Source organism: Acanthisitta chloris, unplaced genomic scaffold (genome assembly GCF_000695815.1).
Source record: "Acanthisitta chloris isolate BGI_N310 unplaced genomic scaffold, ASM69581v1 scaffold3271, whole genome shotgun sequence".
NCBI classification, from domain to species: Eukaryota; Metazoa; Chordata; class Aves; order Passeriformes; family Acanthisittidae; genus Acanthisitta; species Acanthisitta chloris.
The window spans coordinates 29,519-52,340 of record NW_008654190.1 but is presented as its reverse complement, the minus strand read 5'-3'; the positions used below and the strand labels follow the sequence as shown (position 1 = coordinate 52,340).

The following is a 22,822-nucleotide window of genomic DNA, read 5'->3' as shown; positions in this document are numbered from 1 at the left end:
TCCCTGAAATCTGCATGACACCCTAATATCACTTGAGCTATTGCTTAGCCCCATGGCTGGCAGCAAGGCCTGGGCAGACAAGCCCTGCTGAGCTTTGCTGCACCCCCAGCACTAATGGCAACACTTCACTGTAGGGCAGGTGAGCTTAAGCCACAAGTGAAAAGTCAGTGATTTCCATAACATGTCCCAGTAGGAACTACGTGAACTGCTGTATGCACACAGATGCTATTCTACTGCCCACACTACATTAACAACAGAGCCATGACATACACAGATTGAGGCAGTTTTATCAATCATCAGCTATGAGAAGATTGCAGGCATTTTTACCCATTCTTTGAACCATTCTTCCTTTTCCTCGCGTAAGTTTCTGAGCTAAACAAATAATTTGTGTTGCTCTTTGGCAGAAAAAATGTTTGAAAACATTTCATTCCAAAAATCACCTGGCACTCCAATATAGCTAGGTAGTTTAACAGCTTTAAAAAGTTTTAAAAGCAGAGTCTGTTTTAGTGCTTCTAGCAAATGCCACACCCCAAAATGCTAAGTTATGACCTTCATATGAGACTATCTTTTACCAAACCCTAAGCAAATCACAACAACAAAATATATGTTTCCAGACTCCCGTTACAGAGGAAGACTGGTAGTCCTGTTAAGGCACTATTGAAAATGAGCAATACCTGGAATTTCTCCAAAACCTGCCTAACAGTGTAGAATGACACAACTAAATGATTAGTTCAAATGTGTCAAAGTACCAATTAACACCTGGAATGCTATTTTGCCAAAAGAATGATGCTGAAGAATTTCAAACCCATAAACCAATCAGCTGATTTCAAAGTTCTCAATCTATTTCTTTCTCTATCGCAGCCATTAAGAAATTCTCAACTATAGCCCATAAAAAATAATCTACTCATCAACTGCAACACCCACTTTGTCTGCAGTTAATTTTGTTATCCTTCCTAACAACAGTTTATTGAAGAAAATGCTTTTGTTATTAAAACTGTGTATATGTTGGGTTTTTTCTGAACTGGAACTCAGCAATGAACTCATGGGACTAACACAACAGTCTGCTCCTACGCTCTGCAAATATATGAAGCCGAAGTGTGCAAGATCTGTCATATGGTCCAAACCAACTCTGAAAGCAGGGAGTTGAGTGGTAACTGCTCTTCAGATGTGGCTATGTAATATTTTTAACAGCATGATCCCAAACCAAATGAGCTGTGCTGTTTTCAAATTTCAATAATGATAGTGCTGAACATAAACAACAAAGACGGTGTTGTAAAAGAGGAACACATGAAAAAAAAGTCAGTCTTAGACTTCACAAGGATTAGAACATATAACCCATTTCAACAGACAACATATTTCAATACATTTGCAACAGTACCTATAATACCAAGTTAATGTATTTGCCAAAACAGAACTAAAAACCATTAAATCTATCTCCTTTGTGTAACTGCGGTAAGAAATAACTTAGGTAACCATAAGCATATGACCTCAATCACAGGTACAGTTTTGAACAAAACTTTGAGGTGGCACAGAATGCCAGAGATAAGCTGGACCGCCAGCCTAAGCCTGTGTGCGACAATAACCTTCCTACTAGATATTAACAACCCTGATATGGCACCACAAAGAAAATTACTAATTTGGACAAAGAAAAAAGGGACTGTAACAACAGTACAGAATTCACTACAGGGCAGAGATTTCTACTCTAGTTCAAATGATATTCAAGGACCTTGATTCCTGCTTCAGCTTCATTCAAGAATACTTACCCTTTTCATTAATGAACGAGGCACAAAAAGTAAAACTTTGATAAAGCTTACTGAGGAACATGAACTCTCAATTCAGACTTTTTATGCAGGAAGATTTGGATCATGTGAAGAACTGAAGTAACAAAAATGGAATGAAGTACAACAGCATGAAATCGGGACAGTCACGCATATTCGTAACTCTGAAGAATTTCTGCTTCCCAAAGACTAGAAGTTCATGCATAGGAGATAGCTATGTCCAAGGACTCAAGTACACTAACCAACTTCAGAACACCAGACATACCCATGTGATGCTGCTGGGTGAAAGACAAACACAATTTCCTAAGGAAATTTCCCAGGGGAAATAGTAAGGCATGAATAGCACAAAGACAATATGGATGATAAATTCAACATATGACTAGAAGGACTGATAATGCTATCTCAAGAAAAGAAAGAAAGACACTTGTAGGCAAAAAGAATAGAAAAGACTAAGATTTAGACAGTTAAAGTTGGTGGGGAAATGATTACACTTTGAAAATGTAACAGGAATAAACACAAGGAAGGACAGACAGCTACTCAACATGAAGAAAATTACTGGTTCAACAACCAGGTATAGATTAGCCATTAAAATTTATTTAGATCAGAAATTAGAAGACAATTCCTAACCACTGGTTAGAAGGTTCTAGGGCAGATTTTCAAACTCAGTGAAGTCCAAACACTTAATTAGTCTTTAGTTTACAAAAGCCACCAGCTCATACAGCTGCAGGTAACAGACAGTAGCAGACTCTGATTGGGGAAAGCTCTTACAACTTCATCTTGTTATTCATAATACAAAAGGAACTATAGTTAGTTTTCGCTTATTCAAAGTCAAATAGTCAAATTTAACCAAGTCCATAATAAGGGGAAAGTTTCAAATTCTTTACTGTGCAATTCTGTCAAATACTTGTACAAGACTCCTTTTTCACTGTGCTTCCATTATCCTATTGCAAGGCATGCCTACACAAATTGTAGGAAAAAGTGTCACACTGAAAACTCAAACTATCTATGCTTCAGTGCTGTCAAATACATTCAATTAAAGAAAAAGAAGCTAAATCCACCACCAGAATCTGTCAAGAGATCCTACAGTGGATGGAGAAGACTGTTGGCTAATGCAAGCTAATTGGCTGCATGGCCATCAACAAAAACAACTTCAAGTAAGGCCCTATTTGTTTAGGCACTAATCTGTTCAAGCTCACAGTAACAGTTCTATTAAACTTTAATTTAAAATGATTCCCAATTGCAGCAATTTAAAAGACTGTGTAAATTATATCAATGCTTTTTTTTTCTTCCTCTACTGCTACAAAATCTGAAATGTTAAATGAAACTCATTTGTATGAGTGTGTGTATTACATACTTCCCAAAAGACCGAAAAATTTCATCTTAGTTCTTCATGTGGGACATTTATAACCATTTCTTTAGAATACATGTACTGCCAACATGTTTGCTCATTCAAAAACACAAGCCCCTAAGAACCTCTTTCTGCAGGAAGAGAGTTCACAGCCTTAGAAAAGGACTTTAATTCCTGACCAACGGGAAAAGTCACAAAAATCCACCTTGAATAGTCAAACAGAAATCTTCTGAAAGCGAGATTTCACACTGCTTGGAAATATCCCATGTGTGTACATTACAGCAGAATTCAGAAACCAAAGTACTACATTATGATATATCTGTTTCATAAACAAAGTTGTTAACCACGGAGAAATTAAAGCCTAGCTCCTCTTTACCATGCCCAGAACAATTAGGTAATTGGGGACGCCACTCATTGGACTCCTGAACGCCCATCTTACTGTTACTCTGGAATCCAATTACTGCTACGAAGTTTCTGCCATTAAATTAACAGTAATGAAATTCAGCAACATTGTTTTCCCAGTTCCATCAGGTAATCAGACAAATGCTAGTGTGTTTCAAACCTGACGCATTCTCTTATTCCAGCAAATTCAAAAAAGATTTCGTTATACAATTTCTGTTCATCTTGACCCATTTCCCCTTTTTCAACTCCATCACTTTGCTGATGAGCTGGCTGAGAGCTTCTGCCCCTAAGACAATTGGCAAATGGACACCCATGCTCTTTCTGCCATAAATGACATCAACTTCTGCTATTCTACCCAGAATAGCAGAAAGAGACCCAGAAGCTATGTTTCTCAAATGTTTTTATTATCTACGTATCATTTTTGCTAGTTCCTTACTGTCATACCAGTCAATGTGAACAAGGAGAAGTCTCCACATGTAATACATGCCATCTCTAAATTAATTAAATCCAAACACGGAATCGTAAGTTAAACCATTTAAATCACATTTACAAAAAAATACTTATAGAATGCCTTTTGCTCACTAAACATACAGAGCGAAAGTAATTAGAATTGTTGGAAATTCTACACATCACTATTGAAAAATACTACAGTCATACTAAACTGCCTACATGACTTATCACACATTTTGGCTCTGATTTACAGTAATTTTATACAAACAGTATACCTAGGCCGAGGGAGGGAAAAAGCTGGGCCTCCTCCTGAATATACATTTGCTCACTTTTTTTTTTAGAAGTGAACAATAGACCCTAAATACCAGTGCCAGTGCCTTCAGAAGTACAAATGCTTTAGCAGGAACGGTTTCTAAAGTGCAACATTCCTTTCAGCACTATAAAGACAACTAATTAATGTTTTCACAACCTTACAGTAATTTTTTTTCATAATTTGAGGACAGTTGTTCATTAATCTATGTCTAAAAAATCCCCAGATCAAAAAAACTGACAGGGTGAGCATTTATTAAACTTAGATCCCAGGACCTTTGCTTGTTTCTGTTACACCTATCATCTCTGTCCAATCTAGAAGAAAAAATTCACAACTACTTTTGGACTCCAAAAAGCAAGGTGATTATGCAAATCATGGAACTCCTGAAGTGTTTTCCAGAAACTGAGTTTTTGCTTGGTGGTTAAAGAGCATATTTTTCATTTCGTGATGCCTGAGGAGAACAGCCAGTCAAAGATTCTCATTGCAAATTTGACTCTGGAATGAAGGTTGTGTTGGCTTTTTTTTTCTTTTTTTTTTTTTTTTTTTTTTTTGTTTTTTTTTTTTTTGTTTTTTTGGTTTTTTGGTTTTTTTTTTTTTGGTGGCTGAATTTTTTTTTTGTGGCTTTTCCCTCTATGTCACTGACATGGGTTTCTCGAGAAACAGAGCACCGAGAGCATCACCCTGTGCCATCCTCGGGCTCTCAGCACTGCCCACAGAACGGTGGGGCACATTTCACCGCTAAAATCCGCATCTCTCACGCAGAACACTTAGAAAAACGTGGTCCTATTTAAAAAAAAAAACCCAAACAAAAAGAAAAAAAAAACAAAACCACCAAAAAAACCCCGAAAACAACACATCACTTGAATTTCCATTTTGGTACAAAGAAGGAAACAGCAGCAACAAAGCGGAGACGAACACGGGTTTGGCTTTTTTTAACGTGAAAAACCAGACTGCAACTCCTCTTTGCTTGTGCCCCTGAGTCCCCCCGTAGCTGTCGCTGTCTAGGGCCGGTTTTCCCAGCCTGGCCAGCCGCCAGCTCCCCGCGCCCCCCCGGCAGCCCCAGGCGCCCTGCCCGACCAGCTTTCCAAGGCGTGCTAGACTGCAGCGCAGACTTTCTGGCTCCACTTCCATTGTTTGCACGGCTGCTTTGCTCCTTATCCAGAGCGAGGATTAGCATAAGAATACTGTCTTCCCCCTCTGCAAGACAGCTCCCCTCCAGAAGACCTCCACCCCTTAAGAATAAACATGGGGTTGGGTTTCTTTTTCTTCTTTTTTTTTTTCGGATTTTCTTTAAATCCTCTTTTCCTACTCAAGACTTGTGGAAACCAATAAAATCAAGAAAACGCTAAAGAGGCAAGGCTGACAAGGCTCAGAAATACCCGATTGCATAGATGAGTAATTACCAAGGTCAAAAGAGTCAACTTGATAATGCTACTCGAGGAGCACTCGCTCCTCACACGTTATGGGCATGAACGGAAAGTTATTAAAGGATACGCTTTCCAAACAGAGCAGAGAAAAAAATCATTTCTAGGAAGGAGTAGCAGAAAACAGATTTTACCAAACTCCCCCTCCCCCGTGTTTAATTTACACCTGGAAGATGGAGTTTCAAATTACTGCAAACAGGCAGGAAGCATTAATTATGAAGACAACCCCCAGCCAAAAATACAAGCAATTCCCTTCAAATACGAGTGGCAATGCCTTACACAGGGCAATCATTGCTGGCTGCCTACACAACTGCAAACCCCTTTCCCTCTGCCAGCTGACAAAGGGACTACGGTGTCCCTTTCAGAGCAAGTGACATGCAATCTAGTATTAAAAAAGGCCAACAGAAGTGTATTTCCCAAGAAGCAAACTGCTTGCCCTCAAAACCCTTAAAACTGTCAACACAGACATATTTGTTTGTTCTGCTACCCAGAAGATAACTGCTGTCCAAATTAATTCATATATCATTTCACGAGCAAGATAAAATACACTTGCAAATATTACTTCATAAGCAAGCCACATAATTTTTAAATCATCAAATTCAGCACTCCTCATTGCAATGGGCAAGAGACAAGCTTTCTTTAACAGTATTTGCTCAATACATACAAACAGCAGAGACAAGACTGGCAGGTTCAACATCATCATGATTTGCCAATACAAAACGCTGCTTGGCAAGGTAAACCTTAATCCTCATTTTCCTGCTTGCCATGCCCACAGAAACACCATACCCTGCTGAGAGGAGAAACTCTGTCTACCTGTTCCCACAGATCACTGTAAATAACACAAAGGAGTGGTCTCCATCAGACTTCCAAAGAGGAATTTTAATAGCTGGATAGGACAAATAAATGAAATAGCAGATGCTGCTCCTTTACACTCCTCTAAAATATCAATGTGGCAGGGAAAATTATTCTTTAAATGTTCTTGCTACAGAAAAAAAAAATTAGACATGTGCTTTGCAAATTACATTTACGTTTGTTCTTTGTGTTAGTTATATTGACCTTCTAACTTTAAATTTCAATCTCTCTTTTTGAATTATATGAATAGTTGACTAATGGCTCTTCCATGATCTGTGAGCCTCAACACTCACCCTAGAAATTCATGTTGGGATATTTTTACGAGATTACAAGCTCCAGACACAAAATCCGAGGAGGTTATCACCTTCACAGCAAGGGTAAAAGAAGTGAGCACTACTGTCAGTGGCAAGTCTAGAATAGCCTAATCTGGAATCAGTGGCAGTTTAAATGAATATGCTGAGCTCTGAACAGCTGTGGCTGATGAGCTGCCACTTGTCTGATACTGCCACAGAGGCACTGACCTCCAGAGAAAGAGCAAAGTGGACAAATAGGGTTAGTAACCTCACAAGCTGTCCCACCAGCAACTACCAGAGTTTACAAAGGAGAACCCTGATACATACAAGCAGGTTAACAAGGCTTCCAGGACCACGCAGACCAGAAAAAACAAACAAACCCACCAACCCCTCCCCCCGAAAAAAAACAAAAAAAAAGGAAAAAAAGAATAAAACCCCAAATCCATCTGAGAGCAACCATCTTGTAATTACAACATTCATTATCTTACATAGTATCTGCCAACTATTCAGATATTCTCAGGATCAGAGTGATAAATGCTTATGTGTAAAGCATAACATGCTCACACAGAGTTCTCTCAAATACTGGAGATATTAAATTAGATTGCTATATTAAGAAAGTGCTTCCACAGTACAAATAATGTTGAATGAATTCTGTGATGCATTCCTTCTCTATTTTCATCTGCAATACTTAATTTTCAATGTGATATATGTAAGAAAGTATTATTGCTCTGGGAAAAATTTCCAGGACTCCGGATCAATGTGTCTGAGCATTGTCTTACCCTGTTAGTACTCTGCAAGTTTTGCTGAGATTTTTAACCTGAAGTATACACTGCAGATCCGCTTGGTTAAGTAACTACAGAAACAACATGGCATGCACACGCACACAAACTACTCCTCTTAAGTTTAAACAATGTACTTTCATCAAATACAGCTTCAAAGACCTTTCTAAATCCAAACACAGTAATCTTTCAATAAGTAGACAGAGTTCAAAGGTAATGTTTATACTTCAACAGTAATAGTCCCCTACTTCCCTGATCTGAAGTGCTAAAGCAATACTGTTACTTTTTTTCCACACAAAATTCAAAAGCAACCGTGAGCTTTCTAGTCAATGAGATTAAAATATTTATGAGTTTACAAGTTTTATAGAAGTATCTCTCCCATTCCTATTCAAGCAATGACACTATCTCTTTTCTCAGTGCAAAAAGGTTATTTTAAACACACTAAGAAACATTTTTCAAGAACTGTTGCATAGTAGAGCTAAGGATAGCAGAACATCAGCAAGTAAGGTAGCAGTTTGGTTTGTTTTTAGATTAAATGAACTTCACATTCAGCTAATAAAATCCTTAATTATTTTTATTCAAATCTGTGTATCACTCCATATTGTAAAAAAGGCAACTGGAATAAGACCTAAGGAAACTAAGAAGGTACAGAGATTATATATTCCTTCTCCTACGAATTTCACTTGGTTTCCTACTTTTTCTCTTTTGGTGTACGACTTACACTACCCATGCTCAGTACTACAGGGATGACCTGGACACTAATTTTTATTGCAAACATCTCCCTCATTCCCCCATCATCTTTAAACTTGCAGGTATCTCCTATGATGTCTCAAGTGTTAAGTAAAAATCTTAAAAGTAAATCCATCTGCCCCTTAAGTGACTTCATTAACTCTGGCAATTCAATTATTCCCCAGTCATTCAAGATCACATTTTTCCAACTATCTCACTCTGCATTTTCTCCTGTTACTTCTGTCAAGGCTATTATTCCATCTAAGGGTCAGCTATTTCTTCCACATCTCCACTACCAAAGCCTTCTTTCTTTGAAGGTTCTTTAGTTTACATTAATCACCTTGAATGGGATGGAATAAAGGCTGATTCAAATTAAATCTGTGAGGAAAAAATTGAGTGTTACAAGAGAACCACAGATTCCATAATGGGAAGGAATTTTTGTTGCTAGTTTAAGAGAATACAGAATTATTTTTGGCAAAAAGGGGAAAAAAAGTCATCAACAGATCTTGGAATAACAACAAAATGTGTTTGAAGCATAGTCAAGTCTAGCCATTTGGGAACCCTTCTGCACATCTTCACTGCAGAAATTCTCCAAACAGATGTGACTATTGACCCCTCTAGCATTAATCTAACAGATTCAAGTTTTCTGTAGCTAACTGATCAACTGCAAACATGTAAAATCTGAGCACAAGATGTCCTGTTTATATCTAAATGCTAGCAAAAGCCTCCTCACACCTATAAGCAAGCCACAGCTTCCAGGAAATTCAGATTAAAAAATCAGGATTATGAGACTGTCAATTTCTTCAAAAGTTTGTATATAACACACACAAATGCAGGCATAGGTTAAATTTTTTCCCATGCAAGTTACACATTTGATCATCCACATGATTCTTCTCTTTTAATACATGTTGAAAGCTGTTCTAGAGAAGTTTTCACTGAGAGATAAGAACTCAAGTAAACTATGTAATGAAGTACCTAGTCCTAAATACTTTTGTCTTTCTGATTTGTGCATTCACAAAGGTGCAGAAGATAGGGACACCCATTTAATTACCTTTCTGCATGTATTGCAGGTGCTAATAACTAGGTTATCAAGAACAGATGGGTATCACTCAGATCCCAGGTCTCTATTAAGATGACACATCCTCTCACAGCTTTCCAGATACAAGCAAGCCACTATGTTTCTAAAACTTCATGCTAATGTTACCTTGCTCTTCACTTTTATTAGTAAATACAACTAAAGTATTACTACTTTTTGACATATAGCTGCCTTACCCGTCTTTTTGTTTCTTTTCCAAACCATTTCACTGTGAAACCAGCATATTGTTACTCTGCTTACTAATTTTCTAAGCAACTTCTGGTTATTTCTAGCTAAACCCAGCAAAATTACTAGCAGCCTAAGAAATGGTGTACACACTTTGTGCACTTGCACATAGCAGGTGAACCAGTGGTTTACACCTGCTGTTCCCTATAAATGTAAAGCACATCACCTTCATATTCAGATTATGTTATTAGAAATAACTACTGCTATCATCATATCAAGTCTGTTAATGACAAAGCACATTAATTAAAAAGAAGGATTTTTTTTCTTCTATCTCTATTGCCAAGAAGTTATCTTCTATCCTGTGGTATTAACAGATTTCCTTTTTTTCCAGAAATGGCAAAATATTTAAAATAACTGTCATATGACTAACTGGTTAATTAATATTTACTTCCTAGTAATTCAGATTATTTTTCACCATAGGTATTTGAACAAAGAGAAGCTTCAAAACACAGTATTTTAGCTTTAACAAATTATTACTCCAGCTTCTGAAATTCCTGTACTGTGCTGTAAACTCAAAACATACACAGTTTAAGGACATGATAAACATAAGCCTTCTTTACCTAGACCTAGCTGTGGTACACAGTTAATTTTTTTAAAGGATATTACAAATCTGTTTCAGAAACAGAAAACTAGCAAATTTCTATTGCACTGTTCTTAGAAACATCAAGGATATTATAAAAGGACCCTTATCAAAATCAATCTGAGAGTTTGGTAAGTTAACAAGTTGCTGGTTTTATTATTTATTATTTTAAAATACATTTTAACTGGACCCCTAGATTTATTTCCATGAAATTCTGTATCAACTACAACAGTTTAGAAACACTTCACCTAACATTTCATTAAACTTATTGCAAGATCCTAACATTGGAACCTGAATCTACTCCATAACTGACTTTTTTGGGCTGCTTCATAGTACCATCACAGAGAAATTTTTCATGCGCTTGGTTTTGCCTCAAGGGGGAAAAAAGGGAAAGATAAGAATTCCCAAACCCAAAAATAATCCCTGTCTTAACGTTTAGTAGAAAACCACATTTTACCATTCTTGATCAAAACACTAAATCAAAAGGTAAGCAAAAAAGGAAATCTGCTATGTTTCTAATTACACATCCATATTACAATAATCCAGTTGTAAAATACATTCCTATCAATACAAACATCTTCAGATTGTACTACACAGGAACTTGTCTAGGTATCTTTGAAATATGTTGCCTATTGCACTTCAACAGGAGCTCCTGAGCCAAATGGAGCCAACATAAAAATGAAGGGATTGTCAGACAGCTTAATCTGACCTTCCTGACCCTGACAGTCTTGACCTAGCAGTAGGGAAGGCTCTTGTTTTATGCAGTCTGAGATCAAGATGGTCACACTACTGTAACAACCTGAGATAGGCCAGGGGAAAATGGAAGCAAGGAAAGCTAGGAGGATACCAAAGAAGTGGCAAAATGTGTGACAGCACACTGCAGAACAGAGCTGCTCTGGAGTGGAATCACTGGCACTTCCTGTTTTGATCAACTGATTCACAAGATGACATGGACTTCTGGTTACTCCACTCCTGGAAAATGCTTTGAGCACACTGACCTGCATTTCCCATTTGTGGTTTGAGCCTGAAGTGGCTCAGCCTGTTTGTTATGGAATTAACTCCTAGCAAATAGTTTGCCACCAAGGAAATGCAATGGCAGCTAACCTAACCTTACACAATAATTGTTTCCTAACTGAATAGAGAAGATCTTAGGCAGTCTTGATGATTAATAAGAAAATCATTGCAGGACACCATCTCATCACTGGCACCCTTCGTTCTGTAACACCTGGAACACAACAGCATGTGTTCCTGGCTACTGAATGAACAAGCTACAACACATGAGAAAAGATGGTCCTACCCCCACTGGTTTCTGAGGAGACAGAAAGATAACAACTGTATGGACACTGGAAGCTGAAAAGTACAAACTTATTCCTAAATTGTCAACTAAAGTTACTGGTTCAGTACTTGAGGATACAAACTTATTCCTAAATTGTCAACTAGTTATTGGTTCAGTACTTGAGGTATTTAATCTCCTAATTGATGTTTTGCTGCAGGCAAGTCAAACTTCAGGGAGTATTTTACATTTTAATAGGTGGTGGTGGTAAGTCACTCAAGTCTGGTTGTCAACATCGCAAAGAAAACAAAGTAATCACACAACCAAACCCTTTATATTAAATAAAGAGACAGTACTATACAGGACACCAGCTGCAGAAGGAAATAAGCATACACATCCATACTGATTAAGTGTAATACACTAACCTGAGTATCTCCAGCTGCATTGCACTGGAAATGCTAGACTTGCAGAAATTCACAGGTGCAATTAAAAGACACACCTACTGACCCTACAAAGTAAGATGTAAGAAAACTTTGTGCTGAGTAGAGCTAGGAAAAGTGCACTGAACCTTAACATGGAGAAGTCAACCCAAAAGATTTAATCCCAATTTCTCTTTGTAAACTGAGTAGGAACTAACAAATAAATTAGCAGGTAGCAGTTTTAGATGCAAACAAAATACACCTTTTGTATATAACAAATATTCAAAACTAAACCGCTCACTTTTACATGTTTTTGTGGGTATCAAAAGTCATAAATGGGCTCGAAAGTGTACCTGGAAGCAGGTCAGGCTATGAAATACAACACTGCTAATCTCTCACTCTGGAAGCACATAAAATGTCTGATCAACACTTGGGACAAGGTACTCTGTCCACATGTGGTACTTATAGTATTTCTCTCCCTTAGCCTTGATGATCTTCTTTTTTTGTCTTTTGTCTTTGTCACCTTGCTACTGAAATTCAAGTATAAAGGTATGAAAACAAGAGGTAGTACACAGGAACAGAAATGATTAGCAAAAGGACTTGCTTTTATTTGGTTTTGATAAGCTCCTGCTTCTTGCCATTTTTATGTCTGTTGACTTACAAGCCCATAACCCCTAGAGAGAACAGAACAAACTGTGTCAAGATGGGGAAATTTCATGGTGGTGCTGCCATTCTATGTTTTGCTAGATCAGCTATTTACACACAGGAAAAGCATAAAACAATGCCCTTCCCTCAACTGTTGCTAATACTTCTACTTTTTAAAAAGACAGTGGACGAGAAGGCAAAAAAAGTAACTTGTGAAGGTGGCTGGGGATGTATTTTGTGTTTCCCTTTTTAAAATAGTATTGCATCCAGTGTTTTCAACCTGCCACTTGATACTGTAAAGCTTTTGCTCAGACATAACAGCAAAATAATAAATTAAACTAATAATCAACTAAAGCATTAGTAACAATCATGACCAGAGAGACTGCATTAAAAAAGATGTCTGATACCATAACTTTTTTCCAATGTGTCTGTACAACAAACATCTCTGTAGTTATGCTCACTTGTCTTCTGTCATAACTGAAATATGGACAGAGATTAGATCAAACAGCTGTTTCAGTAAGGTATTAAAGACTGTCACTGGCATACAAAAAAGTGACTCAGAAATTGTTTGTAACAAAGATACGGTGGCTGCTTATCATATGTTCTTTATCCCCGAAATACCTGAAATTAAATTTTGCATGCATTAACCTTACCTCCAAATTAGGAAACTGAATGAAACTGTATTGTACTTCCAGCTTCCTCCAGACTGTTTTCATCTGTACTTCCACTTCATTAGTTCAAAGGTGGTATTATGGAAATGCATATTTCTATAGATCTGTAAAACAGGAAGAGATTTTGACTTAAGAGATATCTGAAGAAATTGTGTTGACAGTTTATGGTATGTGATGTGCTCAATGCAGATACTCATATCTGGAACACAGAAGTCACCTGCTATCATGAGCTGCTCCCAGCCAGAGAAAAGCTTCTTATGTCTCACACCTTTCCCATAGTTGCACAGTTGAGGTACATTTGGGAAAATACTGACACAAAATTATTTAAAATTAATTTTATTTATATCATTAATCACTTGTATGAAAAAACCCAACAAAAATATTTCTATTCTAGTTTAAATACAGGTTTGTCTTAGATGAACAGTGATGTCAGGGAGGCAGGATGTTAAAAATCTCTGTAGAGAGTTTTCCTATGAAAATAAGCATTTCTGATCTCTACTAATAACTTTTGGATACCATCCAGATTTGCAAGCCTTCAGATACCAGGGTTCCAATTTTTTTAACAATTTTTCTTTTAAAACTCAGCAGACTAGAGAAAGGATACATCATTGGTGACACCAGTGGAAGGAAGAAATAATGCACAAGTCAATCTTTATTAAACACCAGAGAATCTGTACGACTGCAGCTTCATAACAAAAATCCACTGGTGTTACCCCATTAGTTCCAGTACACAAGGAACTGCAATATACTGAGAAATAATCAATAGGTTTATTGTAGCATGATTACTCCTGGGAAGAAAAAGCAAGGCAGGAATTTGGAACAAAGTACTGGCAGTAGGGTACGGTGGGCTTGATTCTTTTTGTGAGCAAGCCTGACTTGTGTCAGGTCCCAGCATTTTCAGATACAGCTAAGATGGGTTTATCAGCTTTATTAGCCTGATTCCATGTTGAGCAGATGCCACCTACTGCAAATTTTCCCCACTTTATCACTGTCACAATGTTTGAATGTTGCCATCATCCAAAGTGGCCAAACGGATCATACAAGAATTTTATCAAGTAGAAGTCCCAGTTTTATGACCATGACCATAACCTTGAAAATAATACAAAGGCTTAAACACCACTAACCTTGCTATACTGTTAAAAAACATACAACCAATCTCATCGTGTAGAGATGTAATGACTTATTTTTGAATACCAAGGCCACCAGTATGGGTACAGAGATGGACAAACCATGTGCCTGCGTGACTTCCAGCAGAGGGAGAAGTTTCAGCATCCACTGTCCTGCTCCTTTCCTTCCTAAGCAGCATAAAGACCTTTACCATTACAAGAAGGTCAGAATACTTCTGTCTCCATGTCCATTTATAAGCACTGCTCTTCACACACTGAGGTTTAACAGTCTTGGTAATAAATAATAAATTTGTGCAAAATGGTAACCCAAAACCATCCGAGTATCAGATAGCACCAGTTCTTAAAAACAACTGTCTCCACTGAGCAGACAGGCTGACACTTGACTTAGTTCTTCCACGGTAAAACTGAAAAACCATTCTAGCCATGCAATAGTGTTTGTAGAGACTGTTTTCAGTTTTATAAAGTAAAGGACCTGCAAAATATATCCATCTTGTCTTCTCTCGAACCAAGGAACTTGAGTTCGTCTTCTGCTGGACTCCAAATGAACAACAGACAGAAAAACAGTTGGTGTGCTTTCTGTTTTTACACCACCTCCAATCTCCCCATATCTAGTATCTGATTTACACAAAGGCCACTTTGTATTATTTAAAGAAGCTGCTTTACAAGAGTGAAGAGATTTTTGAAAATTGTTGCTCAGGTTTTTTTGTTTTGTTTTTATAACCATGTCCTCGTAATATTTTTCCAAATTCCCAGGTTGATTAAATTCTTTGTAACTGTCCATTTCTGTAAGCATTCACTGCCTTTCCTGATCCCACTCCCACGTATCGAATATCCAAGCTCTCTTACTGAACAAAATTATTTGAGTGAACTTCCTGATCTGCACGACTCCAGGTATGTCTACATTAGCATTTAATTCAAATCAGGACTGCACTTTTGAAGTCCATCTCCAAAACAACCCTATTTTCTTTGGCTTTGCTTTACATTGCAAAGTAGACATCAAGTACACGAACCAGATTTCTTTTGAATAAAATTACATCAGAGAATGAGCTTCAGGTCTACATTGTATATGCTCCAACCACCAACAGGAATTCAGCCACAGAATCGGACCAGGACCAGCATGAAATAAAACTCTCCCCACCTGTACAGCACAGATGCCAGGTTCTCAGCACCTGACAGATCTGATCCTATTACACCACACTGCTTGCTAATGTGGACACAGACTCTTTTATAACTTACGGAATTTTTGTGTCAGTTTCAAATTTTTTAAAGGGGAACTACTAAACCTCTGTCAGAGATGGGACTGAAATTAATAATAATTATTATGTGAATGACCTCACTGTGCTATTTCTTCCACTTCTTCCTCAGCATGAGATCCTAATTGAGAATATACTTAATTTTATAAAAATCAATTGACTTAAATATTTTTATACAGTTATCCAAATTGCTTAATTATTAATGTATTAGGTTTTCAAGACGTTTAGTGCCATTCTTGGTGGCATCTTTCAGAGAAGTGCTATCAAGAACAAAATAAAACAAGTGAATAAATTATTTGCACGACTCTACCTTCACTTTATTAGAACTTTGTCTACTACAATATGAGGCACAAATTCAAAATTAGAGAGCCTCACAGTCCTTGCCACTAGTTATATATTAAATCCAGATTTATCTATGAAGTGCTAAGATTAAATTTAATACCTGCACATACTAATAAGTCAAAAATATCAGCACTCAATCCAGGAAAAGAAAAATCTGCATTACATGAACACACTACCTGCCAGGTTAACCAGAGAACTCTAAGTTTTCTGCCACTGGCAGGCCCCAGGGAAGAGTCAGAATATCTAAACTGAGTTGATTTAAACCTCCTTTGGGAAAGGGGGTTTAGTAGGGTGGGGGTGGTCACCCTGCTAGCACAGGCTGCAGGGACCAACAGTTATGAGCAGGACAGACAGCAGTGACTTGCAGTGGCAAAGCTCTAATCAAACTGACTCACCTCGAAGAGCAAACTGTACTCAGGCTGTGGATTGCTTTTTCTTGTCTTACCACTTATCTCTAGTTACTGCTTGCCATCTCAGTAGTTTCAGTTTCTTCAGTTCCAGGGCCACATCCAACCCATTTCCTCACCTGTCTCTTCTTTTGATTCCAAAAACTTTCCTGGCACTTGACTTTCCCTGCACTCCATTCCTCCACTTCACCCCCACCCTGCCTGAATCTTAGCAATTCAGTTATTCATCTTGCTCCAGGAGGGACCTTGCTACTTGTTAAATACTGTATGAATTTAAGGAACATAAGTTTGGAAATAACTTTAAGGTAACATACCAGTTAAAGTAATTCAATTGCAATTAAGTACATGATTATACAAGGACTGATTGGTACAGACTATGGGTTAAGTATTTTTCCATTCATTCCAGTTTCCAGTTACTTCTTTCCTGCTCTTTCAGTTCCTCCAAGCATCAGCACGACACTTCTGCATGATCAGCTGATCATGTCTTTATTACAGTTTATGAAACAGAACTTGTTCTAAAGTTTCTGTAAATTCAGATCATGACATAGTCATGGGCTAGGGTGATATCAGACCAACAGTTAAATCAGAAAAAACCCAGAGGCAACAGCACCTGAGACACAGGGTGGGAGCAAAGGGGGAAAGGAGAAAACCACATGGTGCTAGCAACATGTCTCTGTATGCAGTGTCAGAGAGTTCATGGCCAGCTGACAGCTCTGTTTCAGAAGCAGAATTATTAATTTACAGGTAAACTACAGTCCTAAACAATAGGCTTTTTGTTAGAAATCTATGCACAATGAAAATACACTGCAGACCCATATGGCAGCCCAGAAGATGCTTCAGTTAACAGTCTCATGACTGCCACCAGAAAATTTAGCCAGAGATGCAGTAAGCTAGAAAGAGTTTGAAAAACAGTGAGTATATTGCTTTTAGAGGTATACCACAGCTGTGATATTTGTGTGGAATTGTGAAGTGAAAGCAGCCATACTAAATTTCCAAATCCTACTTCAAAGTTCATGTCCAAAGATAAGAATTTATTATGGAAACCCTTTTCAACAAATTCACATGTGAGAAAAAAACCCTTGCACACTGGGAAAAGCAAACATCATACTGCCTGTGGCAAATCTGGGGCTTGGTGGTTTTGTCCATGAAACAGTGAAGGTATATGAGCAAGAACATCTCCCTGAACACACAGCCCTTCCAAATTCACTGAGATCAACGTGGACTGGCTGAACAAGCATATCCCTTTCCACATCTCTGGACACCAAGTTTTCCAGGTAGCAAGAGGGGAAATAAGAGCCTGAGATATGGTTAAAGCACATTTATCCAATCCTTGAGGCAAGATAGTTCAGAATTGTTCAGAATCACTTCAGTAAAAATATACCTACATAGAATGTGATTTTAAAAATTAATTTTATGTCTGCATTCCCTTGAGTTTTAATAAACATCATTAAGTTATTCTTGCAAGTTATTAAAAATATAAGTTATTATACAACATTCAAGCACTTCATGTCATACTATTCTTCACATCTGTATTACAGTGGCTTGGCCTTCCTATGTATCTGGTCAAAACTCTCAAATTAGTTCAGGATACCACTGATCTTTCCAGCACTTCCAGGTTGCTCCTGGAAAGCCTAGATTTCTTTATTGATTACTGAATGGATCCTTGACAGCAAAAAGAATTCTTAATAATTTGCGAGGAGGTCTCTATATCTTCAGAAATACTACCTTGAAACAGTTGGAAGAAAACAAGATATCACACAGAATTAATACAGACTTGAATCAACTGGTCGATTTAAGTACTAATCTAACCTGGCTGGTTATTTGTGCAGGCACCTAAAATAATGAACAAGTGCTGCTGCCACTAATGCAAAAATCTCTTGATTGACCTTCTGTTTCCAGCCTGATAGAAAATACAGGACAAATCTGTACAAATTTTTTAAAAAAGACTAAAAACCTACAACTGCTTTCTTTTTTGTATAACAAAACACAAAGAAAAAAATTCTTCTCCATCAGAAGCACACAACTTCCTTCTTACTGACACCAAATTTTTAGTTCATGAACATCACTACCTGGAGGTTAAATCAATGGACTAGGCCTAGCACAGTGATGTAAATTTTCTTGCAGAACAGAGACAGATGCTCTTCTGGGTCCTTAAAGGCCTTGTTCTACTCAGGAGGTATCAAAGGACTCCTCACATCATTTGGCCCCTTTACATAGGAGGGGAGAATCAGTATCCCAGAACAACCTGAGCTTTTTCTTCTGAGGCCTTACAACCATGCAAGCACACATGTACAGAAGACACCCTGAACAGGTTGTACCTGAAGGACCAACACACTGATTCACAGCTAAGCACTCTCCCTGCCCCTGTTACACATTTCTGTTTTCATCACTTTGAGTTTCCTGCTACCATATGAGACAGAATGTTCTACATGATCAAGCTCCTGAGAAATCATTACCCGAGGGCATATCTAGAAGTATTAGAGATCAAATAAATTCCCAAGTAAGGTGGGACTGTGCAGTGCAGACAACTGTCATGGTTTAACCCCAGCCAGCAGCCAAGAACCACACAGCCGCTCACACACTCCCCCACCAAGGGGATGGGGGAGCAAATCAGAAGGGTAAAAGCTACAAAAACTCATGGGTTGAGATAAAGACAGTTTAATAGAGAAAGCAAAAGCTGCACACACAAGCAAAGCAAAACAAGGAATTAATTCACTGCTTCCCGAAGACAGGAGGTGTTCAGCACCTCCAGGAGAGCAGGGACCATCACGCGTAACGGTTCCATGGGAAGACAAACACCATCACTCCAGATGTCCCTCCTTCCTCCTTCTTCCCCTCACCTTATATACTGAGCATGATGTCCTATGGTATGGAATATCCCTTTGGTCAGTTTGGGTCACCTGTCCCAGCTGTGTCTCCTCCCAGTCTCCCATGCATCCCCAACTTCCTTGCCAGTGTGGCAGTATGGAAAGCAGCAAAGGCCTTGGCTCTGTGTGAGCTCTGCTCAGCAATAACAAAAACATCTCTGCATTATCAACTCTGTGTTCTGCACAAAACCCAAACATAGCCCCATACTAACCTCTGTGAAGAAAGTTAACTCTACTTCAGCTCAAACCAGCACAACAATGCATTTTCCAGAATTACACAAATCTGCATAAATCACAGTGCACTCACTCTCTCCCCACAGCATCTAGTGACAACAGGAATTCATTACTGGGGCCATGAGAATCCAGACATAAGCCTCCTTAGATCCATAATGAAAGTCTGCCTCAGCAGTGAGGCCAGAAAATTCCATCAGGCTTTTACTTTGCCCTGGCAGATGTAATTCCTTATAGTAGAAAGAGTCTAAGCCTCCTGACTTCTTAGAGGATATCTTGTGCATTTTATTTTGGCATGCCTTGCTACATCATCTGGAGTCATCTGAAGAGCTCCACAGCCTCCTGTGCTGCAAGAGCAGGCTCTGTGCTCCCAGTGAAACCACAGTATTCCTCCCAGTCATCTTACTAAATGTTCTGCATCCAGTGAGCCAGTAGAAGCTGAAAAATGAGCTGACTCTCCAAACTTTGGAGCTAAAAGGAATCTGACAACAGCTTGCTATGAAAACAAAAGCAGTTATATAGCAGGCCACCCTCAAAGGGAAACTCATCAGTCTGCAGCACTGGTGATGAATCAAAGCAACCAGTTCATTCAGCATGGAGAGGTCAAGTCAGAATCTGACTTGTCAAGCTTTGTCAAATAATAACTGGGCTAAAGCTTTTGCTGTGCAGCTCCTTCTTTCATCATATCCCACAGCTCTCCCCATATCAAAACCAACTTCTCCAATACCTTTGCTTTTCAAGAGAGATCTGAAACTCAACCGTTTTAGCTCAGCTTTGGAGGTACCCAACCCAAAGCTCCTCCACCCACAATCTCAGCTTCCTCTTGGGTTACTGATGGCCCCACAATTAATAGTCTTCTGCTGCATCTGACATACCTGCAAACATAAGGCTAGTTGTGATACCACTGACATCATAAGCCTTCCTGAGTTTCACAGATTTCTCAAAAAACCTGCTAGGCTCCATGCTGATCAGCCATCAGGCAAATTTTGCAGTCAGTTTTCCCAGCATGCTGCAGTCCCTCCCTGTACCCTACTTGCCACCTGGCTAATAGGTTGCCTCGCGTGGATAGAAGCAATAAAATTCGATCACTTGGCACATGGACTCTGACGTGTGCATTCTTATCATAATACTGATCCCGGGAATGCTGCCCAGACTGCAATTTCTCTCTGACAAAAGAGCCAATGAATTTTAGCTTCTGCCTGTCCCGCAGGACATATTAGACCACATTCTGATAGGTGATCCTCTTTCTCCCTCCCCCTAAGATTCCTGCAAAAGGTCAAGTATTTCCTCAATTTGTCTTTTTTTTCACAGAGTAATTCAAATGGTGAGAACCATTTTCAGGAAACCTGTGACTTAAAAATAAAATAAAATTCTGCTACAACTTTAAAATCCCATAGTCTTGTGCACTATCAAAATACCATAGAGCAAACAATCTCAAAACTGCACTAATGTTCTATCACATTGCCTTATACTCATATTTATAGGTTTAATGTTTATTTTATTTCCTCTCTAAATTTAAATTTTAAATTAAATTTTTCAACATTTTTCAATAGTATGGTGGGTTGACCTAGGCTGGACACCAGGTGCCCATCAAAGCTGCTCTATCACTTCCCTTCTCAGCTAAGCAGGGAGAGAAAATCTAATGAAAGGCTCATGGGCTGAGATAAGGACAGGGAGAGATCACCCAGCAATTACTGTCGCAGGCAAAACAGATGCGAATTGGGGAAATTAGTTAAATATACTACCAATCAAATTGGAGTAGGATAATGAGAAATAAAACCAAATCTTTAAAATACCTTCTCCTCCTCCCTTCTTTGTGGGCTCAACTTTACTCCTGAACTCTTTACCACCTCTTCTTCCTGCAAGTAGCACAGGGGGATGGGGAATGGAGACTGTGGTCAGTTCATGACATGTTGTCTCTGTCGCTCCTTCCTCCTCAGGGGGAGAACTCCTCACACTCTTCCCCTGCTCCAGTATGGAATTCCTCTCCATGGGTCCACAGGTCCTACCAGCAGCCTCCTCCAGCACAGGCTTTCCATGGAGTCACAGCCTCCTTTGGGCATACACCTGCTCCAGCGTGGTGTCCTCCACTGGCTGCAGGTGGATCTCTGCTCCATTGTGGACCTCCATGGGCAACTCATTTTGTTCTGCACCATGGGCTGCAGGGGAATCTCAGCTCCAGTGCCTGGAGCACCTTCTCCTCCTCCTCCCCCTCTTTCACTGACCGTGGCATCTGCAGAGTTCTTTCTCTCACATATGCTCACTCCTCTCTCCAGGTACAGTCGCTGCTGCACAGTAACTTCTTCCCTCTTCTTAAATCTGCTATGCCAGCAGTGCTACCACTGTCACTGATGGGCCTGGTCTCGGCCAGCAGCCAGTCTGTTCTGGAGCCAGTTGTAACTGGCTCCATTGAACATGAGGAAGTTTGTAGCAACTTCTCACAGCAGCCACCCCTGTACCTCCCCCTCCGCTACCAAACCCTTGCCACGCAAACCCAATACACACAGCTGCGCAGGAACCATACTGAACACAGGCTGCAAGGTTAACTTTGACAAGGAACACAACTTACCAGAACACAAAGCTGGGGATGAGAAAACCTTTCCAAAGAGATCACTGCCTTCAGCAAACCACTAAGTCAGAGCCATCATCTCAACAGCTCTGAACACATGGAAGTGTGACAGATTCTCTAAGGAAATCAGGAGACACTTCAAACACCAGCCCCCATCCCCAAATGGTTAAAGGCCTTCACCATGAGCAGACTGACCAGACATGTCGTTTTTCCAACAGAAAATCATGTGGCCTACACTCTAACATTCAAAAGAGTAAAATAACACTCTTGGGGGAACCAACACAACATGTGCTGGAGCTAAAGAAATTACTTTTTCATGCAGATATCAGAATACAAACTTACGTAGTACTTAGCGTACAAAACGTCTAAGAGTTCTTATAATTAACATCTTTCTAAAAAAAAAAATCATAAAAACACTTTATTAGCTCAGAAGTGTTTCCACAAAATAAACACCCATGGCACTGTCCTGTCTTGGTCTTTCACAACAGAACACTGAAAGTATGAATGCCTTCTTCCATTGTATCTGAGAGACAGAACCCAAGTGAAGGTTAGCCATCATGCATTTTAGCTGTCAGCAATGAGAACTATTAAAAAAGAACATGGAAACCTGTAAGTCCAGAAGTCAGCAGCTGGCACAGACACAAAGCTGAACACTTATTTTTTCCCCTAGAGTCATAAAAACACGCATGTTCTATTCAGTGGCCTATACTGAAACCAAAATCCTGTTGGTATTAGAAGCACAAAAGCACAGA

The 22,822-nt window shown here is 39.0% G+C and overlaps 1 protein-coding gene across 1 annotated transcript in view; it reads right to left on the bottom strand.

The window, feature by feature from the left end:
• BMPR1A (bone morphogenetic protein receptor, type IA) overlaps positions 1-13,379 on the bottom strand; it is a 34,553-nt gene extending 21,174 nt beyond the window's left edge. Inside the window, exon 1 of the mRNA XM_009083376.1 lies at positions 13,252-13,379. The gene's annotated coding sequence lies outside the window, so the exon portion shown is untranslated. The remainder of the gene's footprint in view (positions 1-13,251) is intronic.
• Between the last annotated feature and the right edge of the window lie 9,443 nt (positions 13,380-22,822).